The sequence below is a fragment of the Chiroxiphia lanceolata genome, chromosome 1 (assembly GCF_009829145.1).
Source record: "Chiroxiphia lanceolata isolate bChiLan1 chromosome 1, bChiLan1.pri, whole genome shotgun sequence".
NCBI lineage: Eukaryota > Metazoa > Chordata > Aves > Passeriformes > Pipridae > Chiroxiphia > Chiroxiphia lanceolata.
Window position 1 is genome coordinate 116,709,992 of NC_045637.1, and position 17,212 is coordinate 116,727,203.

Consider the following 17,212-nt stretch of genomic DNA (forward strand, 5'->3'; position numbering starts at 1 on the left):
AGAATGCCTGTCACAGATTAGACTTTGGCATGCTGTAGTCATGGCTTTTCACTCTACAGAGTGCATGGCACAACTTGCTAACTACTGCAAGTACTGGAACTGTGAAATCAAATGGCCTTGAGTCAAGACTGGTGTGGCAGGAAGAATTAAGTTACCTTTCTGTGCCAGCAGAGTTCACTGCATCTTGAGGAAGGGCTTTGCTGAGGGAGGTCAGTGAGATTTTCTCTGATTTTTTTTTTCTTTTTCTCCCCTCACCTTTTAATTCTTACTGGGAGCTGCTAAACAGCAGAACTGAAAGCCAAACTTACTGGTGTGTCTTTAAGAATGAATTTATCTCCTGGTCGGATTGTTGGTCCCCCACCCCTTTCTTTTTCCTTCCTTGGCTCTGGGGGAATGAGAACTCTGTGGCTTTTTCAGGTCTGGGTGGCTTTTTGTCATCTTTTGTGAAAAAGGAAATTGTAGTTACTTTGCTCAGTCAGTCTCTTTGTGGACCGCTGAACATCAGAGGATTCTGCAGGGACTACAAAAGTAAACTGAAACAAATTCTGGGGTGGTTGTGAATCTGTCTAGAGAACTGAATAGATTTTCGTCTTTTGGTAACTTTAAGTTGTTTTTTTCTAAATGAAGATGTCTGTGATGGGTGTCAGGAGCCTGAAAATAAGTCTTAATAGGATGAATAAGATTTTGTTGGATAAGAAGAAAATGTTAAGAAGAAAAGTAGTGCTCTCGTCCCTGATCTGATATCTGCTCAAAGACGTAGGCAGAATATGTAGTTTAAATTTTCTCAAGTGCACCTGGATGTCTTTTCTCCTACTGCATACTGGATAAGTGCTGGATCATTTGTAAATAACTTGTTTTAGCTAATTGGGTGTATTCATTATAGGGATCAACCGTGTATTTTAGTTAATGGCAAGATGTGTTTCTGTATCTTCAGTTTTGCAGTTTCCACATCTTCAGTTTTGCAGTTTCCTCTAAACAGAAGAGGTGAAATAATGATGACTGAAACAAAAAGGAACATTTTTATGTGTACAACTCCATGCAGTCAGGAATTTTCTAAATGTGGCAAAGGAGGAAATTTATTCTGCTGTCCGATCATTTTGGCAATATTGATTTTCTGTGGTCCAATGAGTCAGTGGTGAATCTTCTTTGAAAAAAATCATGAATAGCATCAATAGCAAAGTACATTGTAAAAACAATCTCTGTCAGTAGATTTTTTTAGTGTTAGTTTTAGTATTTACAAGATTGGTTCATGAGAAGTTGTTCTGAAAAAGATGGAGCTTGCAGAAAGAGTTGATTTTTTTTTTTTTACCTGAATTCAAAGGACAGTGGTAAATACCTTGTTGAATTTACACAGCCTGTTGTCACTGAGTGTGGACAGTTGTCTGCTTGGTTTAACTTAATGGTACTGATGTGCCTTTGAGGCAGTCTGCTAGAATCCTTCCAGAGTCTGTCCAGAGTTAACACATTTGGTGACTGGCAGCAAGTATAGATTTTACTGTAAAGAGGCATATGCTTAGAAAAATGACACATCTGAATATTGCAACAAAAATGTCTTGTTTTTTTTTTTTTTGGTAACGCTCTCCCCCTCCATCTAAGCAAGGAGGCATTAAGCATGAAGTACAAGCAATAAACAGGAAGTATCATATTTTTATTTGAAAGTGTAGAGCCCACACTTTCAAAAGAGTGAAACTCTTTGTGAAGGTGTCAGAGGCAGATAAACAGGAAACCGGACAAGTCTTCTGCAGGGACCATTGAATTCTTGGAACCTCACTTACCCACTGTGGTTTTGGGCACACTGGGGTGGGGGTTATCTCCACTTGGATAGAAGCCAGATCATATGAAGACAGAAGCTTCCTGCTACCTGATGGAGAACAGTAGTGGGTCCTCATGAGTAAACGTCTACTGAGACCATCAAGCTAGAGAGGCAGCAGGGCCCGTGAGAACCTATGATGGGAGGTGCTGATGGCCCTCATTATAGCTTGTCCTGTTATCAACAGCTAGATCCGATAAGGAAAACTTATGCAAATCTTTTCTTGAAGCATGCTAGGGGTTTTTTCTTTATGGGAGTCACAAACCCTGCCAAAGTAAGCTTTCATTCTTCTTTAAAAGTATGTAGGATGCACTAAATATGCTTCAAAGCAGCTTGTACTGTGTTTGTAGCATGGAAATACTGTGCTTTAAAAGCTGTGGATCTTGTCATAAGTCCAGGATGACTTTTAGTCTTCTTCAGACTTGCCTCTGTACCTGCTTTATGATTAAAACAGACTCTCCTGTAAGATACTCCTTTCCCTTCCCAGAAAGAACCATTCTGGTCCCATAAATTTTGTGCTGTGGACCACTGTAGTATTGTGACAGGTGAGTAATAAAGAATCAGAGATGTAATACGTCCTCAGTTGCACTCTGTCTCGCTTCATGGGTGTTTTGCATGAGAAAAGTAAGAAGGATTTAGCCCGGCTGTACTAAATCCCACTCAATCCTATTGAAAACCCTGCGTAGCATCCAGTGATAAAATACTACTGATTCTGTCCCTGATTACAGAAAATCTTTGTTAAATTACCTTTTGTGGGTTACCCACACCTGAAGCCTCATAGGTAAATGTGAACGAATCTGGTGCTGATGAACGTTTTTTTAATAGCTGATTATTAGAAGGAGCTAGAAAATTTAATTAGAAACCTATGAGGGTTTATATATTTTACTAAGTAATTAAATTACCTTATAGTTATTCTTTTTCTTTTAAAGGTGCACATATGCAGATACTCCGTTGTGGGAAATCAGACATTGTAAAAGTCAGTCAGCTCTCATGAGCTGACTCATAAAAATGGGATCTCATGCCTTTTCTCAAAACGAGTCATTTATCTCACGATTTTCTGCACTCCAGGAATGTCCCTCTTTCAGCTTACCTGTTACATTTCTGAAATAGTCTCACTTGGTAGGTCTCTCATAAAATATCAGGTGACCATACTGTAAATTGAGGGAAGAGACACTTCTGCTATTCACTTAAGCTTTGCTTCCCTCAGATTGACAGATTCATTTCTAGAAGAATATTATTAACCCCTCTGTCCCCCAAATCACAGTATTTTCATTGCAGAGCAAAGAATTCATCTCTTCAACCATTGTGTTGATCACATGCTTTGAGGCCAAGCTTCGAATTCGTCCTTGGCAAAGATGAACAAGGTCTCTCCTTGTTTTTCCTTCATCTGTAAATCTCTAACCATACTGACTGATGGCTAATGAAGTGTACAGAAAGTGCTAGAGGTTGAGATGCTGTGCCTGTGACTCAGCATGATTTTCTCTGCTTTACAACAAGTACTGCTAATAATTGTCAGATTTTATTAGACTTGGCTTTTTGTTTTCTGTTTCATGCTGTGTATTATGCTAATTTAGAAAATGAAATAAGAAAAGCTGTGATTTTGTTCTTGCATACATTAGTGGCAAAAATACATTTGCTTCAGAATTATCAGATCCAATTCCCAATATAACCACTGATGCCTGCAAATAGTTCTCCCCAGTTGTAAAGGGCTGAACAAAACTCACAAGAAAATGAAAGGTTAATTAATATTCGGCAGGCCTCAACATTCATTGATTGTTCTGAGTCATGCCTGAACTTTTTCAGAATAGTCTTAAAGCTTTTTTTGTTTTTTTTTTTGATTGTTGGTAAATTGTTGACAAATGTCTCATACAGAGTGACTTAGCTGAAGCAGGTGTTTAATGAAATGGCTTGATGCTTTCATTCTTCTAAACCTCCACTGACCTTACGTGTTTGGGGGTTAGCAGAAAATAGCTACTTCTAAAAAAACTTTCCAGGCTGGGAAACTCTGTGAGTGGGCATACTGCTATGTAAACCCATCTTATAATAGAAAATATGAAATGTCCAATAAAATAATGGCAATACAAAATGCTGGTCATAAAATACAGCTTGCAGTGAAAATAAACCTATCGAGGTGTGCCTAATCAGCCTGCAGTTTGGGTGAATGAATTGGTGAGATCAGTTGTTTGTATTGATATTCTCAAAGCATTTTAAATGTTTTTTCAGCATAGTAAGATGACAAGTAAATAAAGGCCTCCACTCCAGAGTACTGATGAATGATCAGCTCTCAAAATAATGGAGACTTATTCCAGTTACGTAAAAAGAACCCCATAGTTTTGGTGTTAATTGAAGTGAAACTAAAATAATAACTTAATAAGTACTTCTTATCAAATGGATCTTAATACAGATTTCTTTACTCTTTTCAGTGACTCTGAACAGAAACTGAAGCTCTAATAAGGTAAGATTTTTTTTTTTAAATTCGACTTTAGTAAGATATTCGAGTTAATTTGAGGTAATTTTAACAAATATGCTCAGCATGTTCAGAGTAGACCCTTAGACATAGTGTCAAAGCACAAATAGGAAAGGATGCAGTATCGAAGAATGAGTCTGGACACTGAACTTTTTGTTGTTGTTGTTACTAAGCTACTCTTTGGTCTTTTAAACAAAATAAGATACTTGCATAGATTTGAAAACTTCTTTTTGACTATAAGGAATTACAGGTAATTATTTTCAGCAGATGTTATAGTTTTCATACTCGGTGAAATCTCACTTTTTTCACAGTTTGAAATGAAATTTTAGAGTATATGCTGTTAAATAGATTTTGGGTCATAGATTTTTGGGTTTTGAGATGTGATGTAGGAGTTTATGAGTTACATAGTTAAATAAATAAAGGAGGGTGTGAATTCTTCTAGCAGGAATGTTTCCTGTTATATCTAATATAATTCAGGCTGCATTCTGGAAATGGATTCTGTATGCTTCTGCTAGATGGCCAAAGGCAGAAAAAGGTCTTTCAAAACATTACCAACTGCAACGGATGTTAAAACAATTGAGTTATCTTTTCCTTTTGTCCACTGCTAGTGAAGATGCAGGTGAGGACATTCATGTAGTGTGTTTTCTAGAAAATGAAGCATCTATGTCAAATAACATCAACTAGGCATATGATAGCAAGTTGTTTCTGATAGGCAGCTGCAGCATGAACCTACTCAGGGCATTACAGAAATATGTAATTGCTTTTCAGTCACAGGTAATAGTTTCTATTTTAATAGCCATTCAGAGATACCAGGGAAGGGGAGTGTTGTTGGTTAGTGTTGTCCTTTCCTCCTGTATTTGCTGTTTTGTTTTTTTACGGTGGTCTTAAGTAAAGGTTTGCAGAGTTTTAGCTGGATTCGTGCATCTATTTTTAATGTCAATGCCTTCCAAATGGAGTGGTTTAAAGGAATGTTTCTAAAACCTTGACATTCTTAAACCAGCTAGAAGTTGATACATCTACATAACCTGTGTGTCCTGATCTGCAAAGGGCTATCCTTGAAATAGGGAAGAGGAGACTAAAAAAAAAGCAGTTAAAGCTATGCAAAATGTAAACTGTTAGAAACACAAGCGAGTAGAAATGTGAAATATTAATGGAGGCAAACGGTAGTGTTTGTGAAAAAGTAATGATGGTGTCATGACAAATGATGTTGTAAACAGCAGGATATCTAGCTTTGCAGTCTTACTTCTGTATTAGTACTGGAGAGTTTGCAAAGATGTGTGCATATATGATATATGTCCTAGACGGCCCGATGCTGCTCTTGTACCAAATCGTGTGAAGGACTGAAAACCTTTCTGGAACAGGGCTAAGGAAGCTAAGGAACTTTATAATGTGTTGAGAACCACATGGGTAGTACAAGGATTTAGCAAATGCCAGAAGAAATTCTAGTTCTAAGCAGTCTTTGTATACTGAGCTCATCAGCATCTGTGCTCCAGGGAGGACACAAGTCCTCCTTCTGTCTCCTTACCAGGATTCAGTCATACAAGAACTGGGCAAACATTGCAAAAATGAATTAAACTTGCTGTGTTTGTAGTTGATCGCCTAACACAAGAGTGTCTTATGTGGAGCCTCTGAATGCTACAGTAATATAAATATCTAAGTAATATGCCCAAGTAATATGGCATGACGGCAGTAGTGGAAATTTACTTATTTTGTTTACTAGAATCACAACTGGAAGTATTTGAGGGTATATATTGGTCACTCCTGGATTTCTGCCTTGGCAGTGCCTAGAGAAGTACCAGGTTAGCATAATTTTTGTGTGATTTGACATATGGGTAGTAGAAAACCACCCTCCATCAGCCAACTTTTTATTTATGAGTTAACTATAGTATTTAGTAAGTACTGATCCTGTTGAGCTAGAATTATCAGTTAGATTAAAAATGAAGCTATGCACATCGCAGTGCTGTTTATCCCAAATTTCAGGTCTTAAAAGTGGGTGAGTGCTGTGAAAGTTGGAAAAAGCTTGTTAAAGAAGATGCTTGGTGCCTTTCCTTTGCACTTGAATTGAATTTTCTCTTTTAGTCTCTGTAGTCAAACACTACATATCTACTCCTCTGCAGCTGCTGTATGTTGGATTCAGGAATCCCTGTTTTGATTTGCCAAGCAGGCAAACTATTTATCTCAGGTAAGAGAATTTTGAGGTGTAATGTGGTTAGTATCTAAAAATATCAGTGTAGGGTGATAGAATAGGGCTCCAACAGACAAAAACATGGCAAGATAAGAAGAGTTCACACTGGAATTATGATACTGTGGGTGTAATTAACCACTGGAAAAGCTTAGAAAGGAATGCGGTAGATCACTTGGAGTAATTAAATCAAGATTAGATCTCCTTCTGAAATATCTTCTAGTAGAGTTACAAGTTCTTGTGCTTTGTAAAGAAATTGCTGCGTGAGGTATTATGGGCAGTGCCAGGCAGGAAGTCAGACCAGATTATCATAAGAATTCCTTCAGGCCTTTTAAATCCACATCTCCACCAACAAAGGCTCTTATGTGGTACAGGCAGCCACAGAATTTCTAAAATCAGAGCTGGAGCAGGTCACTCTTGTTTTGGCAGTGAAAGGTTGAAAAGTCTTTGAGCAGATCGTTGCAGAGATGCGGTGGTGGATACTCAGTGCTGCTGACCTTGCAGATTTTGTGTGCTCCAGTCATACAGACCAGTCCTGAGCCAGTTTCTGTTCTTATCTGATCAGTCCATAGACACATCCTTCTGCATAATCTTCTAATATTTCACCTGATTTACGTAGTAGCTTGCTTTGTGTTGAGTTCAATGAAAAGTAATAATTCTTCTGTGATGCATATTGAATCCCTTCTGTGATACAAGTGTCCTGAATGAATTCGGAATTTTACTCAGTTATTCAGTGAGCATAATGCTGTCATCTTTAACATAGGATCTTCTATAGCCAGTCTTAATATCCATATGAGTAGAAAGGGCAGGGTACATTTTTAACAGATTTTGTAGAATTCCAAATATAAAATAATCTGCTTTCCCCAAAACTGAAAAAGTAATAATTTATATGTTTGCTCTGGGACCTGCATGAACTTCTGAGAGAGAGTGGAGAATAGTAATTTTTCAGTTCTCTTCAACTACAGCTTCAGCTGCATCCTTGTCTTACTGGGTAAGAGACAAAATCTTTTTAACAGAAAATAGATTAAAATGGTTGGTCAAAAAGTAATTTTATACCAGAAGAAACACAAAACACTGTGGTGAACCAAGGATAGCAGTTGGTCTTTCTTGTTACTTAGATAAGCTCATTAATTTCAGTGTTCAAAATTAATTAGGAGTTACTGTGCAAAATCTTGCAATGGAAAAATCCATCGACTTGAACTCAGAATTATGTCACCCTACTGCACTTAGGTTGCATAGCTTCTCTTACAGGAATGTTCAGTGTAACTCCACAGCAGCATGACAGGGAGAACAGCTAAGAGTTGTGCTGGCTATATGTGTGCATAAAAAATTATTCAGGAGAGTTTTGTGTAATTCTGACTATGTAGAAAGACCTGTATAAAAGCTCTTCTGTAAAATTATCCAGGGTAATTCAAGGGTGAGCCCAGGCATATCAGAGGATTTTGTGTTCCAGAATACCTGATACCCAACCTGACAGCAGGTGGTGGGCACTTGGTACCTGACCATCCCTACTGCTCTCCCTCTTCGGACTCATGTGTACATATGGTTTACACAGGGCGGTCTAACCCTGAATTGGAAAAATTATTAGACTAAAGCAATAGGAAAAGTAAAGTAGAGAAAAGAAATACCCTTGTGTTTGATAACCCAGAGTAAGATAGTTAAGTAAGAGCGTGTCTCTCCACGTGAAGGTTCCATCTGCTTTCGCGGACATCTAAGAAAGAGAGAAAGGACAGGAAGGGCAAGATGTTGGAGAAAGAAAAAAGAGATTAATTACCCTTGCTAGTAGGTTAGGGTTTTGTGGCTGTGGTGAAGTAGAAAGGAGAGAAGACTTTGGTTAGTTAGGAATCAAACATGTTTGGCTGGTTACTATGCACTAGTTGTGATATTTTAGTATGAAGTTTCTTATGCACCATGTCTCATGAAAATATGTTACATACCCATGGTTTTCACAAATTCCTGATAGCCATAATACTGACTGTGGAGAATATTTAAAAACAAACTTCAGTATGTCCTTTTTTCACATGTTTTTGCTACCACTGAGTCACTATCCATGGGTACTTCAGTTCTGAAAAGGAGTGGAGGAGGCTGTGCCACTAAAGAAAATTACTGTCTCCATTAGTGTATTTACATAAGTGTATTTGAGACATCACATTGCTGCTTAAAGTTCATGGCTAAGTCATTAATGTAAAGGAAAACAGTCTTTCCTACCACAGAAGAAATGCCTCTACTGGACAGTGGTACACAAGCCTGCAGAATTGACTTTGGTTACGACTGAGGGTTTCCTTGGCCTTTCCTTCTGTTCAGGCAATGCTGTAAAGACATTCCAGATTACAGAAAGGAGGAGTTATGTTGAGGTCTGGGGAGTTCCTTTGGTGCATTTCCAGCACACTGGTAGTCCCAAATTCGTTGTTTGTACTGAAGAACTGCACTTGCTTTAAAAGCTCAGTTTGACTGCATTTGAAAGCTTTTCAATCTTGTTTCCTGCACTTCGTTTACTTATTAACCCCTCTACAAGAATCCATGATTTTGCCTGGGTAACTTGCTGCTCTCTTCCAAGAAATAAATACACCATTTTTCAAATTTTTTAAATCCACATGCTGGCTTGGAGCACAGTTTGGTGTAAAGAAGTACCGTGGTGCTTCTACTGTGCTCGCAATGTCTGCTTAGATGAGAGTCAAGCGTGCTGTGCTCACTGTTACATAACTCTGCAAAAAGTGTTGATTCAGGGAAATTCTGCTGCCGTGAGAGAATGAGAGCATCGGGAATGTTCTCTCCCTCTTAATGGAAATGTAGCTTTTGGTGACTAGTACATTTAAAAAATTGTGTGTGTGGTCTTGTTGACAGAATCCAACTTGAACATCATAATGATGTTCGGGACAGCAGATCCTGCTGGTTTTTGCAGCCCTGGAGGGCGGATGAGGCTCTGGTAGCAGCAAGCTGGTACAGCATATGTCTGGCTGCTACCAGAGGAGATTTACAGCCAGACAGTTTTTGGTTTTGAGTAACCTTTAGAAGAGTAAATTGGAAAAATTGCCAGGTTGGTCAAACAGATCAATTCCCATCAGCAGGAGAGACAGCTGTTCATTTGACTACATCTCCTTCATTTGGCTATGTGGATTGTCCCACTGGATGAAGTGGGCTCCAGAGACTTGCCTGTGGAGAAGAGAGGCAGGTAGGACAACATGCACTGAGTCAGAAATTCTATTTGTCTTTTGGCATTACAGAAATAGCCTTGTCTTATGGATGTGGTGGAAGGGAGGTTGCTAGTCTAATTTTTCGACCTTTTCCCTTTTCCACATATTTCAGCCTCTATTTCAGCCCTGAAAGAATATTTCAGATCGCTGTACCCTGCTACTGGCACTAGTCAAAGCCTCTCCCTGCCTCCACCCCACCCCCACTAATATATTACTGTGAAAATGTAGATAAGAAGGTAAATTAAAGGTCGAGAAAGTCAGTGTTGGCTCAATATTATAAGTACTAATCTCTCTAAGCAATACGTATCCATTTTCTGTTTTCTTGCTCATTGTAAGGGGTAAAAGCCTGTATAGAAGCTGTTAGAGATCTAGATGGTGTTAGCTAGATTTGCTTCTAGGTTGTTCTCATTCAGCAGCATCCTCAGAGCAAACTTTGTTCTGTTGTTTCAGTTTCCCCATCTATGCCTTTAATCCTGTTCTCTTTCTTTAATCACATCCTATATACACTTGTCCTTTGAGTACTGTAGCTCTTCTTCACTCCAAGTTTAAGGTCTCAGTTTGCAGTGTTGTGCAGGAAACTCTGTAAGTGATTTAATTTTGTCAGCTGAGGTAAACAAACAGTAAAAACATACACCACAGCACAAAATGTTCTCTAATCAGTTATTGGACAAGCACAGTTTAATTATTTATCATAGCTTGTAAAAGTAATGAAGTCCTTGTAATATGAGATTTAACACTGTCCTATTAATTTTTCCCTGAGAGTTGGAGAAAGACTGCTGTATTTTTGTGTGCAAACTGAGAGCATGCAGGCTAATGAGATTTGACTGAGAATACGTAAAAGGGGCTGGAACCTTTCAGTGCTTCCTAATAGTTTCGCTAATAGGTAGTAAATCCAAGCATATCCCACAGTTAGATAAGATTCTGCCTATGTTGGCAAACCAGAAGGTGCCGTCTGATGCTTTGCCAAAGCAAAACAGAGTTTTCTTGGCCCAGCTTTTTTTTTTTTAATGTTTAGCTTAGTAAAAATAAAAGCTGTAAGTAGCAGCCTTTCTCAAGACATATAATTCAAAATAGTTTTCTGTAGCATGATAGATTTCATGTTGCTACAAAATAAATATTTAATCAGTGCTAATATTTTTGGTTCCCTTAGGCAGGGAGAGAAGTTCTAACTTTTTACTCAAGTAAATGCAATGCAATCTAGCAGAATGTTCAAAGTAAAATGCATGTATATCCTAGAGATTTTTTTAATGGGCTATAGGTGCAGCCAGCCAGGACTGATGGCTGATTTTGTTCCTGACAGAAAACACTTTATTGCAAAGTTAAAAAGTCCCTCTCACTGAAAAACGAAAAGAACCCAAAAAGATAAATGTAAAACTAACTTCAAGCTAGCATCTGTGTTTGATCGACTTGAGCTGTATGGTGAACTAGATCAGTTACAATTACATTTAAAAAAAAAAAAAAGAAGAAGAAGAAGAAGAATTGCAGCCTGAAATGCTTTGCTTTTCAGTCACAAAGCTGCCTCGACCATGCCAGCCCAACTCAGTGACTGAAAGGAGCAGTCTAGTGGCTCTAGAGTAGAGTCACACTTACTGGTTAGTTTCTAATTCGTTGATCTTATGTGATCTACTGGGCTCTTCATTCAGGGGCTCACTTTGTAGTACAAAAGAACATTGTGAGCAGGGAATATTTCTTATCTGAGCTGCTCTGTCAAGCACAGTGGCACAGTTTGGCCCTTAGAGGACAGGAACTCTCTTGTGGGCTTCCTATGAAAGCTGCAGCTCCCATGATCCTAATCAGACAGAAGGATGGGAGACAAGCACTTAAATTTTGTGCTCCTCCTGTGTTTGCAGAGGGAGCAAGGACTGAATGGAGTCCACCTTATTTTTCCTTCAGATGTGAACCGCTGACTGAGGCTTCTGCTGTTTTCCCTTTCTGCTCAAGAGACAGTAAGAACTCTTCCCCGGTACTATGGTGGGCAGACCTGTATTTGTAATGGATCAGTCTTGAGACAATCATCATCCCTGCATTTAAGAAAACCTTTCAGGATGCATCTGTTCATTAGTGCTCTCTCTCTTTTGATCCGTTAAAAACTTGTTCCCATCCTTCTAGCCACCAGCATCTTTCATTGTCCTTTCACAAATTAATTTAGAAATCAGTCATCCCTTCTGTGATATAATTATCACAGAAAAGGCCCAGAAGTAAAGGTAAAGTAATACAATTTCAGGAGGGAAATTGTATGTTCTGAACTGAGACTTGAAGTGCATATGCACCTCACAGAAAGGCAGCAGGTTTCTATAAAGGTCACCCAGAAAACAAGGAAAATGTTCCCTGCCATGTCTGACTGTAACCAAGGAAAAGTAGTACTGAATTTTTGCTGACTGTGAGGATGTCAATTTGTCGTAGTCCTTTAGTTACAGTAGATGTATGGTACAGAAGGGGAATACTATTGAGCAATTATGACAAGTTTTGACATTTCTGACTTTCTTTATGTTAAGATGCTAACCATAGACACCATTAGTCTCACCCCCTGATTGGGGCTGATTCAGAGAGCCTTACTTTTCAGTTACAGGGTGGGTTTAATACAGGGTAGTAAAAAATTTAGTGTATAGCCTCTTTAAAATACAATGACAGTATTAGCCCATCCACATGTTCATCAGCTCTGATTTTCTTGAGATATAGGGGATTGTGCTTTTTCCAGTCCAAAATTCCATTTCTGAGAACTAACTGATTGGAAAATACTTAGATTTATAGGAAGAGCTCCAGCTTTGCTGGCAGCAAAAGCTAAGTGAAAATGACAGGGAGTGCTCACTTCTTTCAGCAAGTTCTGTCCTCAGTGGGAAAATGGCAGGCTGACTCTGGTGTATTCCTGTTCTGCATGGGTGGATTTGATGTTCTGTGTTTCCAAAAGTTGGTTATGGTTGCAGCTTTCGCGTATGGGAAGAGACTGAGGTTAAACACAAGACTGCTGTAAAAATGTACTAGCGTTCATAATTATGTTTAAATTTTTTTATTCCTTGCTTCCTTGAAATAAATAATTAACAGAACATAAAATAATAACAGAAGAGAAAAAAGTCACTTCTTGTTCTTATAGGATCATAGAATCATAGAATGGCTTGTGTTGGAAGGGATCTTAAAGATCATCTAGTTCCAACCCCCCCACCATGGGCAAAGACACCTTTCATGAGACTATGTTACTCAAAACTCCATCCAACCTGGCCTTTAACACTCCCAGAGATGGGGCATCTCTGTTCCAGTGCCTCATCACCCTCACAACAAAGAATCTAAACCGGCTCCTAAATCCTGATTCTGATTGACACAGTATTGCAGCCATTGTATAAAACCATTTAGATCCTCTTAACTTTTTCTGCCTTCCTTAGATTGCCAGTGCAGTTTGCTCCAACTAATTCTTAAATGAAGTGGAAATTATACAAATAGGAGTTATTTGAAGCTGCAGAACGATTTTACACTCATGCTTATGCAATAAGCTAGAACTGCACAGCTGACCAAAAAACAGTCCTTAATTCACAATTCCAGCCTGTTTTTTCACTTCAGTGGCTTTTTAAACTTCCCTCTAGTCTTTATGCATTTTATGTGGTTTAACTGAAATTCTGAGAAAATAAAGGAAAATGAACCACGGACATGGAGAAATGTACAAGGACAGATGAAGACAGAGGTTTCCTGCAGGAATGGGGCATGGAGAAAGCAGTTCTGTAAAAACGGTTTGATCCAAATGCTTGGGATGGTAAAGTGACATAGAGAAAAATTTGATTAATTGAGAAAGAATGCATGGCAGGAAAGATGCAATTTATTGGACTGGAAGAGTCTTCCTCAACAACAGCAAGTGGCATAATTTTCCAAAGAAAGTGTCTCTATTACTTAGGAATTGAAAACTTGATTGAATAAACACTAGAAAACACCACTATAGAATCTGTGCTTCTTTAGGTGAGCAATCTTCAAGCAGAAAGCCTTTTCTGCCTCCATATTCTGACTTGCTTGAGACAGCTCCATGAATCTGGTTCAGGCTTGGGATAAAACCATAAGGTATGTTTTCTCTGCTCACTCTCTTTTTCCCCTAAATGTTATTATACTGCAGTTTGGCTCTGTCCACATAGTCTGGAGCAGACTGTGTTGTAACTTGCTTTAGTCGCCACTGAATTTAACAGCTTTTGGCTTTGTAAGTAATGCCTTAGGAGAACTCTTGCTCATCTGTTCCCTGAGCCAAAGGAAAACTCCTCCAGTAGCTTTCCCAGTGTTTTCTCTGGCTGGAACACATAGTTACCAATTGCTAGGTGAAGATACACTATCTTTAATCATATTTTATTTTTGTATTTTCAGTTTGTCCAGCTGATATGTTCTAAGACATCCACTTTGACTAAAACAGTGAAAGAGCCCTTTCACAATGGATTTTTTTTTCTTTTTCCTGTACACCATGTAATTAAATTCTTCCACTGGTGGGAAAAATGCTTTTCCTTGATGTAAATGTGTGGCAAGTAGCTGAATACTAAACCAGTCAGTCACATTTCCCTGTTAACCATACTTCTTCCATATTTTTCATAACAAAAGGATTTATCTTAGGGATCTTGTTCAGAAATTTCTTTACGTGGGTTTCCTAGTCCTTTACGATTGGCTTTCAGGAAATCTGATCATATTCGCATTTAATCCATTGCTAGAAATGTGTCCATTGGGAAATTGTTAAATAGGATCTCAATAAACCTTTGGGTTATATTTTGCAAGTACAAATCATTAGGAGGTATTTGGATATTTATTTGTTGAATTTCAACTTCCACTTCAGGTTAGATGAGACATAAACAATTATACAGCACCTCTGGCAAAGGATTAGTCTTCAAAGCAAGTCAAAGCAACACTGGGAATTCAGAGGAAGATTTCTAAAGTTTTAGAAGGAACTGTGAAAGACTTGCTCTTTCTTTTAGCTCCATACATTTTATGTCAAATATGGATTTAATGTTGTAGACTTTTACTCTGATACATCCTCTTGTTTGTTTTACTCCAAGTCATGTTTCTAAAAAATATTTATGGCAGCACTGGTCAGAGATAGGGACTGCACTTTTGCCTTTTTTTGTTAATGGAAAAAATTACTCTAATTTAAAGCCAGCTAAAATATTTTTGTTTTGTTTTGTTCGTTTGTTTGTTTATTTATTTTGACAGTGTCTATGGGTCAGACTCTGCGTTGTACTTTGTAACAGAGGCCATAGATAAATGTGATCTGCCAGAAAGATGTTAATAGGTTTTTTCCAAGATCAGGAGGCCAGGTATGTTCAGTGCCTTGGCAGAGGAAATGTTTCTTTGGATGTATTCTTGGCTTGTTTCATTTTAGGAGAATCTCTGTGGAAATTATAAGTGAAAATTAATGTAATTAATTATAATTAGTATAGTGTTTATAGTGAATAGATGTTCCAAAATCTTTAACAACAGTGAAGGAGATGTCATAGCTTTCAGGAATTGCAGATTTACAGCAGCAATTAGATCACTTAGGCCAACCCTGAATACCTTTTGAACTCTGCATTTACTGTCCGTTTGCATCTTAGAAAATCCTCCCAGTTATTGACAATTAAATTTGATGCCTTGTTGCTTGTTTACATGAAAGCGATTGACATGATCTTTCTGTTTGTGTCTCAGTGTGCCTTATTCATTTAGCAGCATTGCTGGATTTTGAGTTCTGGAGATAAACCAAAGCATTGGTGGGGGCACAAGGCTTTCCTGCTGTTCATTGCTTGTCCTTTCTTGCATGCCTGGATATGCAGGAAAGCCTTGCACTGAAGGTGAGACCAATAAGCTCCCAAATCTCAAACAAAGTGCTATTTTTATTATATAATAAAAGACTTGAGATGACACTTTGCTTTGTACTCTGTACCTACACATCCACATGCACTTTGAAGCTCTGTCCTTATTATTTGTCCTATAAAATCGGTGTTGTTTAAAGGGAAAAAAGAATAAAGTGCATTTTAGTTTGTGTGATTCAAGTCCTTAATATGATATCATGATTTAATGGGAATAATCAAGGGTTGGAGTCTGTACTTTGGTTTACAAAAAAAATCTTTGTTAAATCCTTGAACTGTATTTTGTTTTTAGCCACATGCTTCTGCAATCATCTCCAATTCTGAAGAAAACTCCAGTAATGATGTTCTGTATGTGAGATTCATGTAAACTTATATTTCCTATATCACAAGCATGAGGAGTCATCTGTTAGTACCTAGCCTCTTCTCAGAAAATTAAGATTACTCAAACTGGATTTATGATCTCTGACATGAAATTCCTCCCACTACTTCTTTCATTTTCTTCTACTTAGGTAGGCATCCACTTTTCTTTATATTGTAGTAAAGCTTCATGCTCAAGAATTCCTGCTCTACATTGTAATTACTCTTTTTCTTTTTTTTTGTTTTTTGTTTGTTTGTTTGTTTGTTTGTTTTTGTTTTCTAGTGTTTGCAAGAACAATTTGCTATTTTCAGTGGATTAAACTTGCAGCTGAAGGAGATGAAGGAGTTCTTCTGTCTTTGATAATGACTAAAATTTTCACCTAGGAGAGCTTAATTTAGGCTGGGCAGATAACCTGCCTTTCAAATGTGGCCAAAAATTTCAATAGTCAGTGGCCAGAGGAAGCCAGTATTTAATGAAAATTTAGAGTCTGGATGCATTTTATCTGGGCTATTTATTTTTCCTTGAAGGCAGAGATGAGGAAGGATGTGCAGTGATGCAGCACTGAATGAAGGATAGCAGAGAAGACACCGAGACTGGATGTAGGAACAGAAGGAGATTTACTTTCTTCGATGTTACCTGATAGGATCTATTTTTATATAGAAATGTCACCTGACAGAAGTCAGGAGAGAGAATATCCAAGTAGCTTAGATGCAGCTAAAGGCAGGGAGCTAAAGACACGAGGGAATAGAAGAGGCAGTTGAGGTGATCTGAATGCACAGCTGTATATAAAAATAGTAGTTGGAAGGGAGAGGTCTTTGAGGGAGCTGACCACAGATGCATGTGGTTATAATCATAGTGTAGAGGCTGGCACTAATTGGTAGTGGAGAAATCAAGTGAAAGACTGATCTGTTATGATGGAGAACTTGAGATGAAAAAGTGAGAAACAGATGACACCAGAGTGGCACCAGAAAAGAAGGAGGATAAGATGGAGATAAGTAAAGATTTTTGGCTGAGGAAGAAGAAGGATGTGATTACAGAACTAGGGACAGAAGGTATAAGATAGTTGGGCAGCATCAGGGGAAAAAGGAAAATAAGAAACCCAGAAACCATGAAGATCTGGGTTTCCTGGCGGTTCGAGGAAGATGCAGATGTGTGTGTCTGAAGACTCATTTTCTTTAGGTGAAAAGACACATCTGTCAGCAGAGTTCATCTGGGGGGAGAGCAGTGTTTTATTTTCCAGGACCAAAGAAACATTATGCAAACATAAAGCTAAAAGCAGTCCAGAAGAAGAAACTTGAGACAAAGATCTCAGCGTCCCTTTTGGAACAAAATGAAGATTATTATGTCCAGTCAGAGAAAAGTCTCCTAAAAGCTGTGGCTGGTGTGATCTCTGAGAAGAAAAG

General features: G+C 38.2%; 1 protein-coding gene across 4 annotated transcripts in view; it reads left to right on the forward strand.

Annotated features, from left to right (window-relative positions):
- Window positions 1–17,212, forward strand: part of THRB (thyroid hormone receptor beta) — a 160,543-nt gene that overhangs the window by 28,887 nt on the left and 114,444 nt on the right. For 2 of the 4 annotated variants that reach the window (XM_032688551.1, XM_032688572.1), the window contains exon 2: window positions 4,234–4,265. The exons of 1 other annotated variant lie outside the window; for it this stretch is intronic. The gene's annotated coding sequence lies outside the window, so the exon portion shown is untranslated. Of the gene's footprint in view, window positions 1–4,233; window positions 4,266–13,629; window positions 13,695–14,819; window positions 14,924–17,212 lie in introns of those variants that run through there. One more of the 4 variants, XM_032688567.1, reaches the window with a different exon arrangement.